The following is a 23,573-nucleotide window of genomic DNA, read 5'->3' as shown; positions in this document are numbered from 1 at the left end:
CATCTGAACCACCGAGGAAGATCTTGGCCCCGTGGGGGACGGGATTAATCCCAGGCTGGACCCCCCCGCCCCGGGAGGCCTTTCCGGGGACAACGGACAGCTATAGTTGATCGATACATTTTGATGAATTTCACAACAGAATAATATGCACGTGTAAGACGGTGTTTGTCTCATCCGCAATCTTGAGTGGTTTCACAGCTCAACTGGGTCAAAGGACAATCGTTTGTTTATTTTTGCGGGGGGGGGGGCGGGAGTGGGGGTGAGGATGAGCGAGTTTGGATGTAAACCGTCCCCATCCCGCATCCCCATCCTTTCCTTCCTGGGATCTTTTTCTCTCCCTGGAGTACGTCCTGCTTCGCTTTGGACACGTCCTTTCCTCTTCACCCTTTTGGCCTCTTCAACCTCCTCACCCGCGGAACCTCCCTCTCACCTTCGTTCCCAGGTGCTCGTGCCCCCGCCTCGGCAGCCTTTCACCACCCAGACTTGCTCTCCGTGCCTCGACCCCTCAGGTGTTCTTTACCAACCCCCCCCTCCCTTCCTGTCCCCCCTCACCCCCGCCAGCTCGCGTCCCTTCCCCCCACCCGACCCCCGCTGTCCTCTCCCCTGACACGCCCACAGTCCAGCTTTTCGGCGCCACCTGTTCTCCTTACCCTACCCCCGACCCCCTAGATGTTCCCCGCCTCCCCCAGCTGTTCCCCTGTCCTCGCGCGGTCGGCAGTGAGCGCAGGGGCGGCACTGGCCCCGCGCCGGGGGCTTCAAGGCGGACACCGGAGGGGACGGCTGGGGGGGGGGTGGGGGAGGGAGGGCGCGCGGCGGGGGGGCTGAGCGGGCTCACTCTAACCCGGAGTGACGGCCCGGGCCCGGCCCGCCCCCTCGCGCTCTCGGATAGGTGGAGCCGCCCTCTGGCCCGCCCCCTCCCCGCCCTGTGCTGCTGCCAATTGGCCAGGGTGCGTGTCGGCTTGCGTGGCTCGGCCCTGGCGTTCGCCCGCGGGAAGGCAGCAGGGGCGGTTGAGGAGCGAAGTCTTGACTAGAGTTTGCTTCTTGCCAGGAAATCTGCGGCGGCGGCGGCAGGTCCCGGCGGAGCGGAGGCCGGCTGGCCCCCGCGCTCCCTCACCGGGGCCGCGGAAGCGGAGCCGACGCTCGGCTGAGGCGCGGGAGCCGGGCTCTCCCGGTGAGTAACTTTGCCCTGCCCGGCGCGCTCGGCGCCCGCTCGCGGTCCGGCCGCGCCTCAGGTGCGGGCGGCGTGTGGGGTGTGGGGCGTCGTGGCGCCCGGGAGGCGGCGGAGGCGGGCGGCCGAGGCGTCCTTTGCGCTCTTATGGCCCGACCGGGCTGTGGGGACACGGGGTCCGGGGAGGAGGGCGCGGGGTTGCCGGGCGCCGGCGGGGGCGGGCGGCCTCGGTTCTGACAGTCTGGGGGGTCCCGGCCGCCGGGTGGTCGAGCTTTTTGCGTCGTTTGCTCCGGTTTTAGGGAGGGGAGAGGTGGGGTGAGATTTTTGTCCCCTGAGTGTCTGTGGCCGTGGGTGAGAGAGCCACCGGCTGCCTTACCCGGTCTTGTCCCCGTTTGGAAGGAGCGGGGCGAGGTCGTACGCTCCGTCCCAGCCTGTTGCCCGCGAATTCTCACCTTTCCCTGGAGGCTGGAGAGGGTGGGAGAGAGACGTGACGCCCTCGAGGGGAGTAATTTCAAAACACGGCCCTTGACTTGGAAGCAGCCGCACACAAAGCACCGTTCAGGAAGGACCTCACTCGCTTTTCAGAACCTCATGCCCAGATCTAGACGAAGGATTTGCGGCTTAGATGTAGCGTTTCTTCGGAGGTTTCTGTGTGCATTTACGGTTATGAATCGGGACGTTCAGTATATGCCAGGAACTACAGTACGCTCATGCTTGGGCTTAACTCTGGTAGATGGTTGCTTTTTAAGTTACAGAAATGAAGTTGAGCGAAAAGCAGTGGCGATTCAGGAGGGGGGAACAGTTGTGAGCTTTGGTTTATTGCAACTGTCTTCGCTTTTAAAATTTCGCACTCTGGCCGCAGTCATACTAATTTCTAAATTGGTCTCAGGACAGATTTTGATTTTTTTTTCTCTCTTGCGCCATACTGTGACGTAGCCCTGGTGAGTTCATCCTAGTAGATCAATATTGTTTACTTGGATAGATTTGATTCCCATCCCCTCACCCCTTTAGACAATGGACTTTCATCTTGTATCCTTTTTGGCCTGTTTGAGCTTTCTGGAGTCACGAATAACAAAAGTTGTGCCCTTTTAGCTTGTCCGAGTCCTGCACGTGGGTTTTCCCATAGGAGTAAAAAAAAAGTAGGCCAGTTTGTAACCCAGGCAAAATAACTGCTGCTGCTTTTAATGTGGCGCACCTGTGTGTTAGCATTCCTAATTCTGTGTCTTGTTCCTCTCCTTTTCTCATCAGGTTATACTTTTTCCATTATTTATTCATTCAGCAGATAAGTGTCTTCTGCAAACCGGACATGCTTGGCAAGGGTCATCTCTTGCCCTGAACTGGCTCACAGTGCTGTTTGGAAGCCAATATATGCCTCTCTTCGACCAGCCACCTGAAAGCGATTTGAGCGGGTGTTGAGGAACCTTAAAAGAGGGAGAATTTCTGCCTGGAGTTTGTTAGGGAAGGCCTCACACCTGCACTTACTCTTCAGGTGGCTGGGGGATTTTCGTTCTCTGCGAAGGGACTAGCATGTAGGGCTTTGCTTTATGAGAGCTGCATCTGGTTACTCTGGCTGAAGAACATGGTGTCTGCAGTTGGAGTCGTGGTCAGGGCCTGGGATGTGTTATTCATTTCGGAGCACTTAGCACTTGGCCTTGCTTACAGTGGGCACTCAAATATTTATTGAACTGAGTTGAACAGGAACATAAAGGATTTTGTATGCCAAATTAAGAAATTTGGACTTGATCCAGTCAGCGATATGGAGCTGCCAAGTTTAAGCAGGAGAATGTCATGATAACATTTGCCTTCCAGAAGGATGTCTGCGGCAGGCTGAAGGTTGGTGGGGGTCCAGATGGGAGATAGGGAGATGGCTCAGGGCCTCTTAAATCCTCGAGGGTTTAAGTGCTCAGCACTTCTCAATTCACATTGTCTGGGTTTGGATCTGGCTCTGTCACTCATTATGTAACCGCTTTCTTCTTTAGGGTCTTCACTTCATAGGATTTGGGGGATAAAGCTTGAAAAACATGTATGTTACTTAGAATAGTGCTTGGCACATAGGAAGGATTTGGTGGATGCTGTTTTTTGTTCTCTGTGAAGGCAGTGGAAGTAGAGATGATGTGGCATCCAGGAGGTATAATTGGTCCAACCAGATAGGTGACTGCGAATGATTAATGAGAGAGGGATGGTTCGGAGGGTTTTTGACTTGGGGGCATTGGAGTATACTGGTTAAGCTGGCTGTGGAGTCAGAACGGGGTTGAATTCCATCACTTATTCTGAGCACTACTGTCCTCACTGAACTTTGGTTTCCTAACATTTAGAAAATGAAGTATACCTGTCTAGTGGGGTTTGAGGATCAAATGAAATTACGCATTAATGCCCTTGGCAGAGTACCTAGCACATTACAAGTGCTCAATAAATATTGGTTGTTCCTGAAGTGGTTATGACATTAAAGAGCTAGTGGAGTGCTGGAAGTTACGAGAAGAAACAGTTAAGAACAGTCCGTGGTAGGCGTGGGGAAAGGAAGATGGTTTGGGACCAACCCATTGAGGAGCACATGGGTGGTTGAGTCTGTGATGCCTTTGTTAGATAGATGTGTCAGGCCAGAGCTAGGAAAGAATGGAAGATAAAGAAATCAAGAGCTCACATAAAGCCTTTGTGGATGCGGTCAGCTTTACGGGAGATTTGCAGTGGGTAGGCAGGAGTGGGTAAGTTGACATTATTGCAGTGCCAGGAGTGTTGCTGTCACATGCTGGGCGTCTCTAGCCTTAAAATGCGTTTTGGTCACCATCACAAGGGAGGTCAAGGCTCCTGTAACCTGGTGGGCCCTTTGCCCTCCTCCCCTGCCTCTTTGTCTCCTTTTTGATCCCTCCCCTCAAAATCCTGGTACTTTTAAATTTTATTATGCAGAGCCATTTAATTTTTCCTGGGGCTAAAGTTCTCTTTAGGCCTACCTTCCTATATCAAAATCCCAGATTTCTAGAAGAATCAGAGATCTCATCTAATAGGTTTACTTAGGAAGTAATTTTGGTTCTAAAAATAGATGTATATAAGCATATTTTAAATACATATCTGTGTATATCTTGCGTATACAGGTACAGTTGTAGAAGACTTAGTCAGGCCTAAAATGATTCTGTTAAGGGGCCTGGGAGATTGACAGACTCAATCCCCTTCAGCTTTCCAGTCATATGTCTCTCTTCCTCAGAAAGTACAAAACTGGAAAAATATGTGGTTACATAAGTTTGTTGGTCAGTCGAGTTAGAAGAAACGGCTGTTTTGTGTATTCACTGATGAGAAGTTGTTAGGAATTTTTTAAGAAGCAAATGTTGGTGATGTTCATTATGGTGACAGTGATAGAAGCATCCAGTCAGTGTGTTTTTAAAGAGGCAGATATGTAGGCTCTGTCTGCAGAATGCACACTTCGTAAGAGCAGGGATCCTGATTTGCTCACTGCAGTAGAGTCCCCAAGTCCCAAAACCAAAGATACTAATGTATGCATGAGTAAATGAACTGGATCCATTGACTTTGATCTGTCTTGGCCCACAGATATACTGAAATCTTTGGAACAGTCATTGGTCAGAGGGAAAACAAAAGAGGCATTTGAGCCAGCCAAGCCGCTTAAAGTACTCTGTGTTCTTATAGAAGATACCGGAACTATAACAGAATTTATGGCCATTATGATTCAGTTATTTTAGTGCCAGCTGCTGTAATTTATTTGCATGATTCCCTTTTTCTCCCCTTTTACTGTGATGGTTGTAGGGTGTAGTCAGGAAGAAAGGTTTCTGTAGGGGCATTGCCTTGTTCAGAGCTAAACTGATGACACCTGTATTGTCATTTTGTCCTCTTATTAGTAAAACTCCAGACCCGATAAGAGATGAGAAGAGGAGCAGAAGTGTTGTGGGTGGAGAGGGCCAAGCATAGTTCACACCTTAATTTCCCCACCCTTGAGGTCTCCTTCTATTTTTTCTGATAATCAGGGTCCCTCATCAAAGTAATTATGTGGGAGAATTTTGTTTCTCAAAATTGGACTGGGAAGGTGAAAGAATTAGAAACAAGTGCAGAAAATAGGCGATAGGCAACTAAAACTTTACCTACACACAATATACATGGCTAACTATACTATAGGAATTATGTATATTGTGTATTTATGTGCTTATCAATATGTATAAGCCTAAACTATCATGTGTCCACTTAAAAAGCATGCCACTTTTATGTTAACAAGTTAGGTTTTGTTTTCTCTATTGAAAGAGTAATCTTAAGAGTTCTTTTAAATAGCAAATTTCCCTAAAGTATATAATAGGGGGTATTGTAAAAAAAATGTTTATAAACAAACTATGAGGACCTGTATCTTATGTAAAACAGGTGTGTGGTGGTGGTGGTTTAGTAGCTAAGTAGTGTCTGACTCTTGCAACCCCATGGACTGTAGCCTGCCAGGCTCCTTTGTCCATGGGATTCTCCAGGGAAGAATACTGGAATGGTTTGCCATTTCCTTCTCTAGGGGATCTTTCCGATCCAGGGATTGAACCTGAGTCTCCTGCATTGCAGGCAGTTTCTTTACCAACTGGACTATAAACAGGTGTCTACGTGGCTTTAATAAAGCTTTCAAAGGCTCTGTTGGTTATCACTTTGTTTTACTGATAAAAGTAAAGTAAGTCTGGTATATATTTTACCCCATGCCCCCTTTACCCCTCAGATTGGGATTTTGGCTACCAAAATTAAAAATTAATCCTTTATCAGAGTTCTTAAGCCTGTTCAATTGAACTGTCTAATTATTGAACAAATAAATTGAAGTGCTTATGTCTTATTTCATTGTTTTATTCTAACCATTGCCACTTTTCTTCCACATGATTTTAATGTTTGTAGATTTCCAATTTAATTGTATTCAAAAAGCAGCATACATGATGGGATCAACACTGGGCTGTGTGGGACATAAAACATTCTCTGCCCTTGGAAAGATTAAAATCTTAAAAGACGTTAAGTCAGAGTTAATCATTCTAAGGCAGAAGATAGATGGACCCTGGGTTAGACATTTACAACTAGCCTCCTGTTTATGCTTTGAGACAAAGATAATAACAGGAACAGGATAAGCAGCTGGATTTAGTCTCCTGTGGACACTAAGATAACAGTGGTGGCAGGAGCAGAGAAGGGCTGAGCCCTGCTTCGGTAAGGAGGTCGCACATTCCTCATTCTTGGGGTCAAGGCAGTCTCCCAGACTACACATGCGCAGAAAGGGTCCTCAAGGGAGGGGACAGTAGCCCATAATATGTCCTGTCAACCTCCCAGAGACCTTCATGCTGGAATCCATCTTGGCTAAAAGATACGCAGACACACAGGGGAGGGCCATGAGTCAGACCAAGCGTGGGGTTAAAGCAAAGTAATTGGACGGAGGGAAACAAAGACCCAGAAAACTGCCTCCATATAGCAACCAGGGCTTCCCAGGTGGCTCAGAGGTAAAGGATCTGCCTGCAGTGCAGAAGGCGCAGGTTCAATCCCTGAGTCGGGAAGATCCCCTGGAGAAGGGAATGGCTACCCACTCTGGTGGGAAATCTTGCCTGGGGAATCCTGCCTGGGAAATCCCATGGATAGAGGAGCTTGGTGGGCTACAATCCATGGGATCACAAAAGAGTTGGACGTGACTTCTTGTTTGGTCACTGAGTCATGTCCTCTTCGCAACTATGGACTGCAGCACGCCAGGCTTCCCTGTCCTTCACCATCTCCCAGAGTTTGCTCAAACTCATGGCTGTTGAGTTGGTGATGCCATCCAACCATCTCATCCTTTTGTCTTCAGTCTTTCCCAGCATCAGGGTCTTTTCTAATGAATCAACACTTTGCATCAGGTGGCCAAAGTGAAGAGCCAACTCATTGGAAAGGACTCTGATGTGACTTAATGACAAGCCACCTTAAAAGCACCTGAATCTTTCTCTGAGCTCACCTGCATGTATTTTTCTAATAAACACTTTACCAGTTTCTCTGTTTGCGGTCTTTTTGCTAAAATTCCTTTTACAAAGAAGGCAAGAGCCAAGACCCTGCTTCTGGCCACTAGTCCCTGGTGGTCTAGTGGTGATGATTTGGCGCTTTCACTGCCACAGTCTGGGTTTGATTCCTGTTCAGGGAGATCCCACTTCAAGCCTCCACCCTCCGTGGCCGCCCCACATCAGCTCAGAGCATGAGGAACACCTCTGACTTCAAGTACCTTGTCTCCTTGTTGACCTTCACTTCCAGTGTCCTTGGACATTCTCCCAGTTCTCCACATTAGACCTTAACGTTTCTGTATCCTGTCCTCTGACTGCAGCCTCTGAGCCTGTCCTTCCAGCTGTATCACACCCACAGTCACTCTTCGGTGCCCTTTGGGCAGGGACAGTTTGCTTGCCATCCTGTTTATCCCACCTTCCATCCTGTTGTATTAACATCTGTGGGATCTATATTTAAGTGCCTGGAATATGCCTCCCTGGCACCTTAGCTTTGCTTGAACTTGCTTTTGTTCTGTGTCTGCTTCATTAACTCTGCTTCTCCCTGAGTTATTTTGGCAACCCTGTTAGAAGGCCAGGCGCAGGGAATCACCCCTCAAACAGCCCCTCCCCTGTTTTCCCCTCAGGCAGTTCCCTTTATTTGGCACCTACTGAGTGCTGTGACACTGAGCTCAGAGTTCAGTGGGCTGAGTATGACAGAGCTTACATTCTAGAGGATATGGAAATTTGGCAAATAGCAGCACACATTATAGTCACAGATACGGTAAGTGCTTTGACGAGACTGAGAGCTGTGCTGTCCAGCATGGTAGTCACCTGCATGTGCAGCTCCTAAAACGTTTCTGATCTGAATTGAGATGTGCTGTCACTGCACCCTTCATGATTTTGAAGACTGAGTACCCAAAATGGTAAAATAGCTCAGTAAGTTTTTATATTGATTACAGGTTGAAATGATATCCTGGATATATTGGGTCAAATAGAATATTCAAACTAGTTCATTCACTTGGCTGCTAGAATATTTAACATGGCAGGTGTGGTTCACCTTCGGTTGGGTAGCTGTGGCATGGGGTGTTGTCAGGGGTATAACACGAGAACTAACCTAGTCTCTGGGAAGCTGGCTGTCCCTGGAACCTCCCCGAGGAAGTTGTCTTTGAACAGATATCTGGTTGCGTGGATGTCATAGGTAAAGCCTTCTCAGAGGAAGCAGCAGAGCGGGGTGGCATCTTGCAGGAGGGTGAGGAGGTGGGTAGCAGAGAGTTGGGAAAGTGTAATGGGAGATAGGGCCTGGGAGGTAGGTAGGGCCGAGTCATGTGGGCCCTGTTGGCCGTAATCAGGCTCTTGTTCTTCCTTTCTCCTGAATGATTCTAGAAACCTTTTATCAAACCCTCTCTTTTGCAGCCTGCAGATAATCTGGTCAGTTCATGAGGACCTGGTTTGATTTAGCAGATTTCTGTCCCTTCCTTTCCCAGCTTGTCTGGATAAGTCTCAGTTGTGTTAAAGGCTCATTTTTCCATGTGCCCGTGATCCCATCCTTCAGTCTCTTTTAGGAGAGTTTCATCAGTTAACCTCCTTCTGTACTGAGTCTCTCTCTCCCTGATGGCTTTTTCACCTACAAATATACTCCAGTTCCAAACTTGTAAAACAAAGCACCATTGACCTCACATCCCCTCTAGTTATTGTTCTTAAAAGGTAACGAAATATTTTAAAATTTAATATTTAAAATGTGTGATGTGTTAACATGTCAATATAATTATATTGATATATATAATAAAATTTGACTTTTTCATATTATGTATTTGAAATATGGTTATACAGTTGATTGTCCCTTGAACAACGTGGCGATGAAGGGCACTGATCCTTCCAGGCAGTTGAAAGTCCATGTACAGCTTATGGTCAGCCCTCCCTGTCCACAGTGCTCTGTATCTGATGATTTCAAGTGCAGACCGTGTAGTACTGTAGTATTTACTGTTGGAAACAAGCTGTGTGTAAGTGGACCCATGTAGTTCAAACTTGTGTTTTTTAAGGCTCAACTATATTTTACACATATAGCCTATCTCTTCAAGAAAATTAGTGATACGAAGGGAACATTTCTTGCAAAGATGGGCACAGTAAAGGACAGAAATGGTATGGACCTAAGAAGCAAAAGGTATTAAGAAGAGGTGGCAAGACCACACAGAAGAACTATACAAAAAAGATCTTCATGACCCAGATAACCACAACAGTGTGATCACTCACCTAGAGCCAGACATCCTGGAATGTGAAGTCAAGTAGGCCTTAGGAGGCATCACTATGAACAAAGCTAGTGGAGGTAATGGAATTCTAGCTGAGCTACTTCAAATCCTAAAAGATGATGCTTTTACAGTGTTGTACTCAATATGTCAGCAAATTTGGAAAACTCAGCAGTGGTCACAGGACTGGAAAAGGTCAGTTTTCTTTCCAATCCCAAAGAAAGGCAATGCCAAAGCATGTTCAAACTACCACACAATTGTACTCACCTCACACGCTAGCAAAGTAATGCTCAAAATTCTCCAAGCCAGTCTTCAACAGTATGTGAACCATGAACTTCCAGATGTTCAAGCTGGTTTTAGAAAAGGCAGAGGAACCAGAGATAAAATTGTCAACATCCGTTGGATCATCAGAAAAGCAAGAGAGTTCCAGAAAAACATCTATTTCTGTTTTATTGACTATGTCAAAGCCTTTGACTATGTGGATCACAACAGCTATGGAAAATTCTTCAAGAGATGGGAATACCAGACCACCTTACCTGCCTCCTGAGAAATCTGTATACAGGTTTCTCAACTGTTATCAAGAAGCAACACTTCGAACTGGACATGGGACAACAGACAGTTCCAAATCAGGAAAGGAGTACATCAAGGTTGTATATTGTCACCCTGCTAATTTAACTTCTATGCTGAGTATATTATGTGAAATGCTGGGCTGGATGAAGCACAAGCTGGAATCAAGATTGCCAGGAGAAATATCAATAACCTCAGATATACAGATGACATCACCTTTATGGCAGAAAGTGAAGAGGAACTAAAGAGCCTGATGGAAGTGAAAGAGGAGAGTGAAAAAGTTGGCTTAAAACTCAGCATTCGAAAAACTAGGATCATGACATTCAATCCCATCACTTCATGGCAAGTAGATGGGGAAACAATGGAAACAGTGAGAGACTATTGTTCAGTTCAGTTCAGTTCAGTCGCTCAGTCGTGTCTGACTCTTTGCAACCCCATGAACCGCAGCACACCAGGCCTCCCTGTCCATCACCAACTCCCGGAGTCCACCCAGACCCGTGTCCATCAAGTCGGTGATGCCATCCAACCATCTCATCCTCTGTCATCCCCTTCTCCTCCTGCCCTCAATCTTTTCCAGCATTGGGGTCTTTGCAAATGAGTCAGCTCTTCGCATCAGGTGGGCAAAGTATTGAAGTTTCAGCTTCAACATCAGTCCTTCCAATGAACACCCAGGACTGATCTTCTTTAGGATTGACTGGTTGGATCTCCTTGCAGTCCAAGGGACTCTCAAGAGTTCTCTAACACCACAGTTCAAAATCATCAATCAATTCTTCAGGGCTCGGCTTTCTTTATAGCCCAACTCTCACGTCCATACATGACCATTGGAAAAACCATAGCCTTGACTAGATGGACCTTTGTTGGCAAAGTAATGTCTCTGATTTTTAATATGCTATTTTTGGGGGCTCCAAAATCAGAGCAGCCATGAAATTAAAAGACGCTTGCTCCTTGGAAGAAAAGCTATGACCAACCTAGACAGCATATTGGAAAGCAGAGATTTTACTTTGCTGACAAAGGTCCGTATAGTCAAAGCTATGGTTTTTCCATTAGTCACGTATGGATGTGAGTGTTGGATTATAAAAAAAGCTGAGCACTGAAGAACTGGTATTTTTAACTGTGGTGTTGGAGAAGCTCTTGAGAGACCCTTGGCCTGCAAGGAGATCCAACCAATCCATCCTAAAGTAAATCAGTCCGGAATATTCATTGGAAGGACTGATACTGAAGCTGAAACTCCAGTACTTTGGCCACCTGATGCAAAGAACTGACTCACTGGAAAAGACCTGATGCTGGGAAAGATTGAAGGCAGGAGGAGAAGGGGATGACAGAGGATGAGATGGTTGGATGGCATCACTGACTCAATGGACATGAGTTTGAGCAAGCTTTGGGAGTTGGTGATGGACAGGGAAGCCTGGCGTGCTGCAGTCTGTGGGGTCGCAAAGAGTCGGACATGAGTGAGTGACTGAACTGACCTTAGTGCATATACTAAATTTTCAGTGTGTAAAGTAAAAGGAATCTTATCAAGATAGTAATAATCTAACAAAAATATTTTATACTGCTTTAGTTTTTATTGTGGTAAAAAAAACCATGTCGCATAAAATTGACTATCTTGACCACTTTAAGTGCATAGGTCAGGAGTCTGAGGGGTATTCACATTGTTGTACAGCATGTTTCCAGACATTCTCATTTTGCAGAACTGAAACTCTGGACCCATAATGACAGCTCCCCGTTTCCGCCTCCCCCTTTGTCCCTGGTAACTATCATTCTGTTTTCCATTTATATGGATTTGATTACTTTAGATACCTCATGTAATTAGAACCGTATAGTATTTGTCTTTTTGAAACTGGCTTCCTTCACCTCATATAGTATAATGACCTCACAATTCATCCATGATGTAGTATGTGATAGGATTTTCTTCCTTTGGAAGGTTGAATATTCCTCTGTATGTCTATACCCTCCCTCTGTTGATGGACATTTGGGTTATCTTCCATCTCTTGGCTGTTGTGATCAGTGCTGCAGTGAACATGAGTGTACAGATCTCTCTTTGAGACCCTGCTTTCAGTTCTTTTGAATCCCAGTTCTTTCATTCCTAGACATGGATTTGCTGGATCATGTGGTAGTTCTACTTTTAATTTTTTTAAAAGTACTTTTCTATAGCTTCTATTCAATTTTAAAATCTCAACAACAATACTCAAGGGTTCCACTTTCTCTGCATCCTTACCAACCTTTTATCCTGATTTTCTCAGTAGTAAATATCTTAACAGGTATGTGGAAATATCTCATTGTGGTTTTCATTTGCATTTCTCTGATTGGTGCTGTTGAGCATCTTCTCATTAGGCTTGTTGACCACTTGTAGATCATCTTTGGGGAAATATCTCTTCAAGTCTTTGGCCCATTATGAAATTGTGTTATTTTATTTTTGTTGTTGATTTGTAGGCATTCTTCATGTGTTTGGATATTAACACTTTATCAGATATAAATTTGTGAATGCCTTTTCACTTCATTGGTGTGTCCTTTGTTTTAAAGTTTGATATAATCCTATTTGTCAATTTTTGCTTTTATTTCCTGTGCTTTTGGTGTCCTATTCAAGAAATCTTTACCAAACCTGATGTCATGGGACATTCTCCCTATATTGTGTTCTAGGAGTTTCATAGTTTTTAAAATCCAGATGAATCGTATTTTGGATATGGTGTAAGTAGGGGTCCAAGCAAAATATTTTGAACATATTTTTGAGACCATATGTAAAAGCAAAAGGTCTGAAATACATGGAATAGTTTTAGTGGGAGGAGGAAATGGATGATATTGATGAAGGACACAGTTCTCAAATGGTACTACTACAGGTGGCCCTTGAACAACAGGGGTTTTAGCTGTGTGGGCCCACTTATTTGTGGGTTTTTCTTCTCAATAAATAGTGCTGCAGTACTGCCCGGCCTGAGGTTAGGGAACCACAGATGCCAAGGGCCTGCTATAAAGTTTAATGGATTTTTAACTGGAATTTCTCTTTCCTTTTTGTATCTTATACTTGTGAGACACCAGTATGGAAACAGCAGTCTAGGGCTAGCTGAAGCTAAAAATAAGGTGATTGGGAAGGACCCAGGTATCAGACTGCATATGGTTGCTTTCTGTGTGTCTCCTACTAAATATGTAAGGTCAGTAGTCTGCCTTTTAAGACCATTCTGTTGGGGGCCCTTTAGTAAGATTTCAGAAGTATCCATCACAGTTAGATCTCATATGAAATATTTATTAATCTCATTAATTTTTCTAATTTTAGGCTCTGTGCTTTCATTATAGATGAGATACATTAATTGATACTTTAATAGACTAAGTTCAGAGTTTGTTAAAAATAGATATAGTTTTTCTGGGTCTCTGACCTGTTCTTTTTCAAGGTATATGGAGTATATTAGTCCGCATCTTTGAATGATTTGTCCACCTTTGACAGTTTTGTTGTTGTTTAATAATATGTATCCGACTCTTTTGCGGCCCTGCGGACTGTAGACCCTCAGGCTCATCTGTCCATGGAATTTCCCAGGCAAAAATACTGTAGTGGGTTGTCACTTCCTACTCCAGGGGATCGTCCCAACCCAGGGATTGAACCTGTGTCTCTTGCGTCTCCTGCATTGGCAAGCAGCGGGTTGTTTGTTTTTTTTTTTTTAACCACTGAGTCACCAGGAAAGCCCTTTGAAGGTATATAATAACATTAAGAAAACTTTCAGGACTTTTTCTGAAAATCTGGATGGTGAGTTTTAATATATGGTCACTATTTACACAGAGGACTAAAAATTTTTTTAATGAAACCATTCTGTAGGATACAGAAAAATGATAAAATCCCAGCTTATACCTAATGTGTATTAATTTTTTTCTTATAAAAGGTTTACATGTTATAAAGTTGCTCAGTGTGATTTTAGTCTGTGACAATGTGACTTAAGTTTCCTTCTTTATAGTTTGGATTCAGAGGTAGTAAATCAAACCTGATCCTGGAGGAAAGCAAAATAGACCATTAGGTAGTTCTGAAAATGCTTATTTGTAGTACAGAGTTCTTTACGTGTCCGTAAAGAATTACTCTTGGTTACTTGAGCCTCTCGAAAACAAAATTGCTCTGTTAATAGAAAACAGATTGCTCTCACAGCATACTAGGATTTAAGGAAAGGTAATCTATGCGGGAGATAAAGTTTGATGTTCTTGATAATATTTGTAATTCAATATTAAAGTAGTAACATCATCATCTTAAAGAATGTCTATTTTCTTAGAATTGAAAAAAATCAGAAATTGAGACAAATCAGATTACAGTTTTATTAAAGTTACTATATTTTGATGCAAATATGGTATTTAAATGGTAAAACATAAACATAGAGAGTATTGTGGCAAGGTGAAAGTTAATAATTACAGTTCTAAATTGTAGGTAAAGAGTGGGAGCCATCCTGGTGGCTCAGTGGTAAAGAACCCACCTGCCAATGCAGGAGATGCAGGTTCAGTCCTGGGTCCGGAAGATCCCTAGGAGGAGGGCATTGCAGCCCAGTCCAATATTCTTGCCTGGGAAATCCCATGGGCAGAGGAGCCTGGCGGGCTACAATCCATAGGGTTGCAAAGAGTTGGACACAACTGAGCGACTAAATAGCAACAAAGGTAGAGAGTAGTCTTGAGCAAATTTCGGTATTTTTATGACTGTCGGTCCGGAGATAGCTGAGGTGTCTTTTCTCCTGCTGACTATTTATTGAATGTCTGTTACACGCCAGGCACTGTTCTAGGTGGTAAGACAATTCAGTGAATAAGACAAAGTGGGTGTAAGAACAAGAACAAACTCTTGTTCTTACAGAGTTTACATGCAGGGGGGGCAGGCAGATTAATGAGAAGCATAGTGACAAATGCTGGGAAGAGAATCAGATAGTGTGGTCAGATCTCAGTGATCTGTTACACTGGTGGCTAAAATCTACAGCTGGTCTTCAGATTCAGCTATTAATATTTCAGCTATTAGTTGTCTTCTTCACCAGGAAAACTTCTTGCTAACACTGCCCAAAGGACACCAATAGTCCCATCTGTTTGTTGCCCTTTCGTACCCTCTCCTGGAGGTTTTTCACCCGGTCAAATGACTACAAAGAGGAAGTGGGAAGGAAGGAAGAGAAGCAAGGCATCTGGAAAACTGTGTCTCAGATAATCTGGCTCTGCGTGGAGCTGAGGCTTTGTTGAGTTTGTACCTGTCAGTCTCTCAACAGCACTTACTGTTTGTAGGTTCTGAATTAAGAAAAACAGAGCCCTGCTAGTTATTAGGAAAGGGACCAAGGGAAAATGATTTTATCAATCCTTGCAGTTTTATTTTAAAGTTTCTCACATCATTTCGAAAATCCATCGTCTTTGTTACTTTATATGTCAGCTGGTGAGACTGTCTTTACAGTTGATGTGTAAGACTTTCATGCCCTGCTTTTTTTGGTACAGAAGAGTTTTCAGTGTGACCCATGACTCATCAGTTGACGTTGCAGAGCATTTTTAGAAACAAAGAATGCAATAGCAGATTTCCCCTGAGCAGCAGTAATGCAAGTAAATACAAGAAAACACAAAGTCGTCTGTATCTCCTGGTGTTATTACAGCTGTATGTTGATTCTTAGAAAAGTGTTACAACCCTGGACATTTCAAAGAACTTGAGTTGAATAGGTATAAACCATGTTGTGGATCCTGAAAAAGATTCTTACTATGCAGCAGTCACTACATTTCTCCCTTTCTTAGGATATAAAGTCACTTTGTAGATAAATACAGTACTTTAATATTGGGCTTGTGTTTTACTTACTTATTTCTGAAACAGATTAAGCAGTGAAGAAAAGGCATTATCTTGGGGATACTACTTCATTTTTAGTGCTTCATAAAATTGTTTTTATTTTTGATGTGGACATCTTGTTTGTTCACTTAGCTTTTTAATTTCATGTATGTGAGAATCAAGTGTGGCTGCTAGAGTTTATTGTTGTTTAGTCACTCAGTTGTGTCTGACTCTGCGACCCCATGGACTGTAGCCTGCCAGGCTCCTCTGTCCATGGGATTTCCCAGGCAAGAATTCTGGAGTGGGTTGCCATTTCCTTCTCCAGGGGATCTTCCTGACCCAGGGATTGAACCCTCCTCTCCTGCATTGCAGAAGGATTCTTTACTGCTGAGCTGCCTGGGAAGCCCTACCTCTGACTTTACCTCCTTTTGTATGAGCTCCTGCCATGGCATACCCCCACACGCATCAAAGTCAGTGTGTACAAATAGATACTTAATGAAAGCAAAACTTGCACTTCTGTTTTCCAACAACCCAACTCCTCCAAAGTTGACTGCCACTAGTTTTTTCTCTCTAACCATGCTTTACACCTATAAACCTGTGTGTGTATCTATACAGACATTTTTAAACACTTACTGGTCTGTACCTTGATTTAAATTAGCTCAAAATTTGTTAAGTTGCTAGTCTTTTTGAAGTTTAACTTAGTCGTTTGTTTGTTGGTCTCATCTGAGTTATATTACTTTAACAAAAATTGTTTCTCTTCAGAAACTTGTAAATATTACCATGCAGAGGTTTTCTCTGCTGATTATGATTCTAGGGGAAAAAAAGATTATTTGACCTTTTTTTAAACTATAAATCATGCCTTGTTGCTTATTCCTTTTCAAAGGGTATGCTGAACATCATAAAAATTTATTTATGGCGACGTAAGAGAAAATGGAGCATTTGCTGGTTTCTACAGCCATGGAAGAGTAGCTGTTCGGTACATTTTATATTTTGCTGAAAATCTTGGTTATTAGAGGCTATTCAGTAAAAATTATGATGATTTAAAAACTACTTGTTTAGCACATCTCCTTGCTGATTTGGAATGTCTTGGTGCATCTTACAGTGTTCATCAGTTCTATAGATTGTATCTTTACAGCATTAACATTTGTAGTGGGCACTTTTAGGGTACTTTCCAGTTTGAGAAGTGTTGAGTGCATTGATTTTATTCTAAAAGCAAAGGGAAAAGCAGTCTTTTCCTTGAATTCAATTAGAATACAGTGTTAGATGTGGAGGGGGAAAAAGTAAGTTGTTTTAGTGATTTAAGATTATCACCCTAGAAAGCTTTAATATTTTCACTGTATACAGCCTTCCTTTTGGTTGTGAAATGTTATTGGGCTGAACTGTAGAACTGCAGATGTGAATCATTGCAATAACTACCGTTTGAATGACAACTCTGGCTGTCACCCTACTGGGAGCCTGAAGCACCCTGCATGGAGACGCCCACCCATTGCACTTCCGGCATGTATAGCCCTTGCTTCGGGGCTTCTTTCCTGCCTGAGTGAGTTCACAGCTAGGCTTCTGTGACTCCGTGTCGTTATGTAATGGCTACCTGCTGATTAGGTGGTCAGTGCTCTGAGGGATGGCCCTTCTTAATGTATCAGATACACTTTTTGTCCTCATATAGTGTATGGATACACATGACACTATGTATAGTATATAGTGCATGACACTTTAAAGGAAGTGAGAAAATTTGTGGATTGGAGAAGTGAAATCAGTGAGGATTGTAAGTAATAACATAGAGTTAAGTCAGAACAAAATTCTGCAGAGAGAAATTGGTAGGACTTTATAATGGGCCAGTTGTGGGAGGTGAGGGTGAGGGCTGTATCACAGACAACCTCTAACTATCTGGATTCCCTGGTGTCTCAGAGGGTAGAGAATCTGCCTGCAATGCAGGAGACCCGGGTTCTATCCGTGGGTCAGGAAGATCTCCTGGAGGAGGGAATAGCTACCCACTCCAGTATCCTTGCCTGGAGAATCCCATGTTCAGAAGAGCCTGGCAGGCTACAGTCCATGGGGTCTCAAAGAGTCAGACACAACTGAGCGACATACACTCTCCATGACCACATAACCAGTGCTGGGGAGCTTATTCACTAGAGGGGGACTGAGTTTTGGTGGAAATGATCTTGGGTTTGATTCTGAACATGTTATGCTATCTCTGAGGCAACTAGGTATGTATTTTGTTTTGTCAAACTATGAAGGAAGACACCTCCCCCCACAAAGTTTTGTTTTGTGACTCCTATTAGTTTTCTCAATCCTGTAAGTGTAGTATGATTTAGGTGTCTCTGGTCCTTGTCTGCCTGATGATCTTCCTGATCCTGTTTCTCTACCAAATAATTTAGATGGACAGGTTGAATAAGCTCAAGATCAATTATATTCTTTTATGTTGCTCTTGAGGTATACTTAACAGTCCACAGTGGATGTTTGTTACAAAACACAAGTCAGAAGGTGACATTAGTAAATATTGAGGTTTACTGCTCCTTTCCCTGTTCTCACACTACCCTCTGTCCTCAGTGACCTCGTATGTACTTTCCGTGGCCTCAGTGCCTCCATATACTAAAAACTCCATTCATCCCTCATGCAGACCTGTCCTCTTGCCTGTCCACTGGACCTGGGTCCCCGTTTGGATGGCCATCTCTCACAGTCACGTCACACTATGTCATGACCTCTCCTCCACCAGACCCTAGGGAATGGCACTGCCTGCTGTTTTAAAAGCCCGAGAGTGACCCAGATGTCTTCTTCTCTCACCGTCAGCCCCGCCCCCCCCAATACCTAATTCATCCATCTAACCTTCTAAATCTCTCAGACTGCTCTCTTTACAACTCCACCGTATGAGTTCAAATTGGCTTTTTTTCCCTTGGACTACTCTGCTGGCTTTTTAATTAGACTCCCCCATCCTTTAGTATATCCGGAATGCAGATCTCATCGTGTCAGTCTCCATAAATAACCCTTCAGTTGCTGCTTTCTGTTTATAGGATAAAGACCCAAATCCTTAACATTGTCCATGGTGCTTTGTGAGTTACTCGTGTCCCCACAGACTCTCCAGCTTTCCTCACACCCTCTGATAATCAAGTACTTTGAGCTTCCTTGTCTTGCTTTCCTAATAACACACTATGTATTTTCCTGGCTCTTATACATCTGTGTCCCTGGCTGCTTAGTGTCTGCACTGGAGAAGCTCTGTGAGGGCAGGCGCTGTGAGTGCTCCATAGTCACCCAGTCACCTGGCAGGCAGCATGATTGACAAATATGGGTTGAATGAATTGTGAATTTTCTGGCACTCAGTTTCTGTACCTGTTATGTGCCATGTTTAATAAAGTAAAAGGGGTCAACAAGGTGAATTTTAAAAAATGCATTATGTTTTACTGTTATGTCCTTTGCCTTCAATCGGTTTCCATGGAAACAGGAAGCAAAAGATTGGGCTGCTGTAGTAGTCTCTGGGTGATGTTTGCTGCCATTGTTAACCAACACCCGGAAACTTAAATATTTATATCTGTGTTTCTTGCGTTTACCATCCCAAGTGTAAAAATTTGAGAAAAGTTGTCAACTATTCACTTTTTCTCCTGGTATTCTTTTGAAGCTCTTTATTAAAATAGTTTGTCAGAGAACAAAGAGTTGCTAAAACACAAAGATTGTTCTGACTAGATACCTTTGTTGTTTGCTTTCATTTGTATTGTTTGTCACTTGTTTCTCTCTTCTTTTTCTTTCTTAATACTTTGTAAAAAAGTGTTTTAGTTGACGTTTACATTGTTAGAACAGAATTATATTGTTTGTAAAATAAGTGAACTTCTCGTACTGGGAATCTTAAGGTCAGATTGCACTGAGGATGATAGTAGGGAATGGAGATAGTTATATCTCAAATTATGTAACCCAGAGCTATTGGCAAAAGAAAAAAAAGGTGGGAATATAGATCTTGAGACATTAATATACACAGTAGTAGTAGATGGCCTTGGATGGCAGTGTTGTTGCAATGAGGAAGCATAAAGGCTCCTTTTGTACCATAAAGGCACAGGAAGAAAGCTCTAAACATAGTTAAAACCCTTACACAGTACTCTCTCGGTACACACGAGGACTGGTTCCAGGACCCCCAAGGTCACCAAAATCCGGGGATTCTCAAGTCCCTGATATAAAATGGCATGGTATTTAAATATAATACTATATGCATCTTCTCATACCTCACATCATTTCCAGGTTATTTATAATACCTAATGCAAGGTATAATGGTATATGAGTAGTTATAAATACAGTGAAAAAGCTGTATAAATAATTGCTGGTTTGAAGTAAATTCAGGTTTTCCTTTTGGGGACTTTCTGGAATTTGTTTTCTTGGATATTTTCCACCTGACGTTGATTGGTTTCAGTGAATCTACAGAGGGCTGACTGGCCACCCTTTTATTTAAGAAGGCATTCAGAGCTTTGTGCTCCACTGCAAATGTAAGTGAATGTTTTCCAGAAAGTGTTAGAAAGATTGATGAGCAGCTCAAAAATGGAGATGCTCTATGGTTATATTTATTCAGATTGATTTTTGATATCTGAATGCAGAAGCACAAAGGTATTTTAATTTTGTGGTTGTAAAAAGGAATGTCGATTTTGAAAGTTTTATTTTATTGTTGTAAAAATTAAAATATAAAATTGGGGGAAATTCCTGTGAGATTAAGAAATCAAGTCCATCCAGCATTCTGGCCCTTCTATAAATAGCAACATGTGTTTTCTTCTGGAAACTAGCCTCCCAGATGCGAACAACAGAAGATAAGCTATTTTCCTATAGCTCTATCATACATTTATTTGTATGACTATATGTGCGCATGTGTGTGCTCACTTGTGTCCGTCTCTTTGTGACCCCATGGACTATAGCCCTCCAGGCTCCTCTGTCCATTGAATTTTCCAGTGAAGAATGCTGGAGTGGGTTGCCATTTCCTCCTCCAGGGGATCTTCCTGACCCAGGGATCAAACCTGCATCTCGTGCATTGCAGACAGATTCTTTTACCACTGAGCCACCAGGGAAACCCATGAACATATGTATGTGTGTGTGTATACCGGAGAGTGTGTACCACCTCTATATATTTACTTTGTTACTTAAGTACAGTATGTACTTTTAAAATTATAGCTCTGGAGTCATAGTGCCTGATTTGAATCGTGGTTGCATCAGTTACTAGCTTTGGGCTCTTGGGCAACTTAATGTTTCTTATTTTTCAGTTTCCTCATCTGAGAAATGGGGATGCTGATGATATCAAACTGAGGGTTATCATGAGGATTGAATCTATTAATTCCCCAGTTTAGTTAATGCCATGCCTGATAGAGGATAAATAAATATTAGCTCTTACAATTATCTCCTGAAACCCATTCCTTCTAGACTGTCAAAATTGCCCTCATGAGTTAATCCTTGTTTAATTTAGACTGTGTATTTCTTTATGACATGAGTCATATCCCTTTTGTCTAACAGCAGAAATGCTAATAATTCTGTCCCATCACATGTTCTAGTTCCTTTCACTCATTCTCATTTTAGTTGCCTGCTTCTCAGTCTTTTTCTGACTACACTGTGTTTTCTTTGAGGTTATTGGGCATTGATTGACATTTCACTCAGGTATATGGTCACTGGGTGTTGAGCACAGTGTTTGCCTTTTGGTTGTAAACAATGCTGTGACTCCTCTTCTCTGAATAGTCCCCACTCCGCACCCCTCACTGTGCTTCCCGGAGTGTTTGAGCTGAAAGAAGCTTAATGGATTGTCCAGCCCGGAGCCCTGGTTGTTCAAAGCAGAAGGCTGGGGCTCAGACCACACTCCTGCTGAGGATGGACATTTTTTTTTTTTAATCTTGAAAGGCCTTTATTTTTAACAGAGTATAATTCACAGACTAAAACAGTAAATGGACTTCTGAATTGGGAAGATAGTAGGAAATTCTTAGATTTATGACTGAGAAACTCACCTGAATTTTAGGGAACGTACATATATTTTGATGGAACATAGGAGAAAAGTTCACTTACAGGTCTTTTTTCTTGGCTATGTCTGTGATGGTTTTGGTTTGTGAACCCCTTCTTCTGTCCTCTTGACCCTCTTTTCTTTTATTTCCATGTCCTAAAATGCTGCGGAAATCCACTTTTCCTTTGACTATTTTATATCACTTGATAGAAATTTATTTCCTTAAAGAGGTTTTGTTTCAAAAGGAAATAGGTAACGATGGAAAAGGTAATATGAAATGGAGGAAGGAAAGGACACAGAAAAGGAAAAAAATGGTTAAGAAAACAAAATGTATCAGACAAAATTAATCACCTGCACTAGACCATTCAGGTATGACCTAAGTCAAATCCCTTATGATTATACAGTGGAAGTGAGAAATAGATTTAAGGTACTAGATCTGATAGACAGTGCCTGATGAACTATGGACGGAGGTTCGTGACATTGTCCAGGAGACAGGGATTAAGACCATCCCCATGGAAAAGAAATGCAAAAAAGCAAAATGGCTATCTGAAGAGGCCTTACAAGTAGTTGTGAAAAGAAGAGAAGCGAAAAGGAGAAAAGGAAGGATATTCCCATCTGAATGCAGAATTCCAAAGAATAGCACGCAGAGATAAAAAAGCCTTCCTCAACGGTCAGTGCAAAGAAATAGAGGAAAACAACAGATGGGAAAGACTAGAGATCTCTTCAAAAACATTAGAGATACCAAGGGAACATTTCATGCAAAGCTGGGCTCAGTAAAGGACAGAAATGGTTTGGACCTAATAGAAGCAGAAGATATTAAGAAGAGGTGGCAAGAATATACAGAAGAACTGTACAAAAAAGATCTTCACGACCCAGATAATCACGATGGTGTGATCGCTTACCTAGAGCCAGACATCCTGGAATGTGAAGTCCAGTGGGCTTTAGAAAGCATCACTACGAAAAAAATAAAAAAATAAAAAGAAAGCATCACTGCAAACAAAGCTAGTGGAGATGACTGAATTCCAGTTGAGCTATTTCAAATCCTGAAAGATGATGCTGTGAAAGTGTTGCACTCAATACGCAAGCAAATTTGGAAAACTCAGAAGTGGCCACAGGACTTGAAAAGCTCAGTTTTCATTCCAATCCCAAAGGCAATGCCAAAGAATCCTCGAACTACCACACAATTGCCCTCATCTCACACGCTAGTGAAGTAATGCTCAAAATTCTCCAAGCCGGGCTTCAGCAATACGTGAACCATGAACTGCCAGATGTTCAAGCTGGTTTTAGAAAAGGCAGAGGAACCAGAGATCAAATTGCCAACATCTGCTGGATCATCGAAAAAGCAAGAGAATTCCAGAAAAACATCTATTTCTGTTTTATTGACTATGCCAAAGCCTTTGACTGTGTGGATCACAGTAAACTGTGGAAAATTCTGAAAGAGATGGGAATAACAGACCATCTGACCTGTCTCTTAAGAAACCTGTATGCAGGTCAGGAAGCAACAGTCAGAACTGGACGTGGAACAACAGATTGGTTCCAAATAGGAAAAGGAGTACGTCAAGGCTGTATATTGTCACCCTGCTTATTAAACTTAAATGCAGAGTTCAGTTCAGTCGCTCAATCGTGTCTGACTCTTTCCGACCCCATGAATCGCAGCACTCAGGCCTCCCTGTCCATCACCAACTCCTGGAGTTCACTCAGACTCATGTCCATCGAGTCGGTGATGCCATCTAACCATCTCATCCTCTGTTGTCCCCTTCTCCTCCTGCCCCCAAATCCCTCCCAGCATCAGGGTCTTTTCCAACGAGTCAACTCTTCGCATGAGGTGGCCAAAGTATTGGAGTTGCAGCTTTAGCATCAGTCCTTCCAACGAACACCAGGACTGATCTCCTTTAGGATGGACTGGTTGGATCTCCTTGCAGTCCAAGGGACTCTCAAGAGTCTTCTCCAACACCACAGT

General features: G+C 43.1%; 1 protein-coding gene across 1 annotated transcript in view; it reads left to right on the top strand.

Annotated features, from left to right (window-relative positions):
- Positions 1 to 987: 987 nt before the first annotated feature.
- The window catches only part of LNX2 (ligand of numb-protein X 2), an 89,698-nt gene continuing 67,112 nt past the window's right edge, over positions 988 to 23,573 (top strand). The window contains exon 1 of the mRNA XM_020911101.2: positions 988 to 1,171. The gene's annotated coding sequence lies outside the window, so the exon portion shown is untranslated. The remainder of the gene's footprint in view (positions 1,172 to 23,573) is intronic.

Source organism: Odocoileus virginianus, chromosome 8, assembly GCF_023699985.2.
Source record: "Odocoileus virginianus isolate 20LAN1187 ecotype Illinois chromosome 8, Ovbor_1.2, whole genome shotgun sequence".
Classification (NCBI taxonomy): Eukaryota; Metazoa; Chordata; class Mammalia; order Artiodactyla; family Cervidae; genus Odocoileus; species Odocoileus virginianus.
This window is presented reverse-complemented; position numbering and strand designations above follow the sequence as displayed.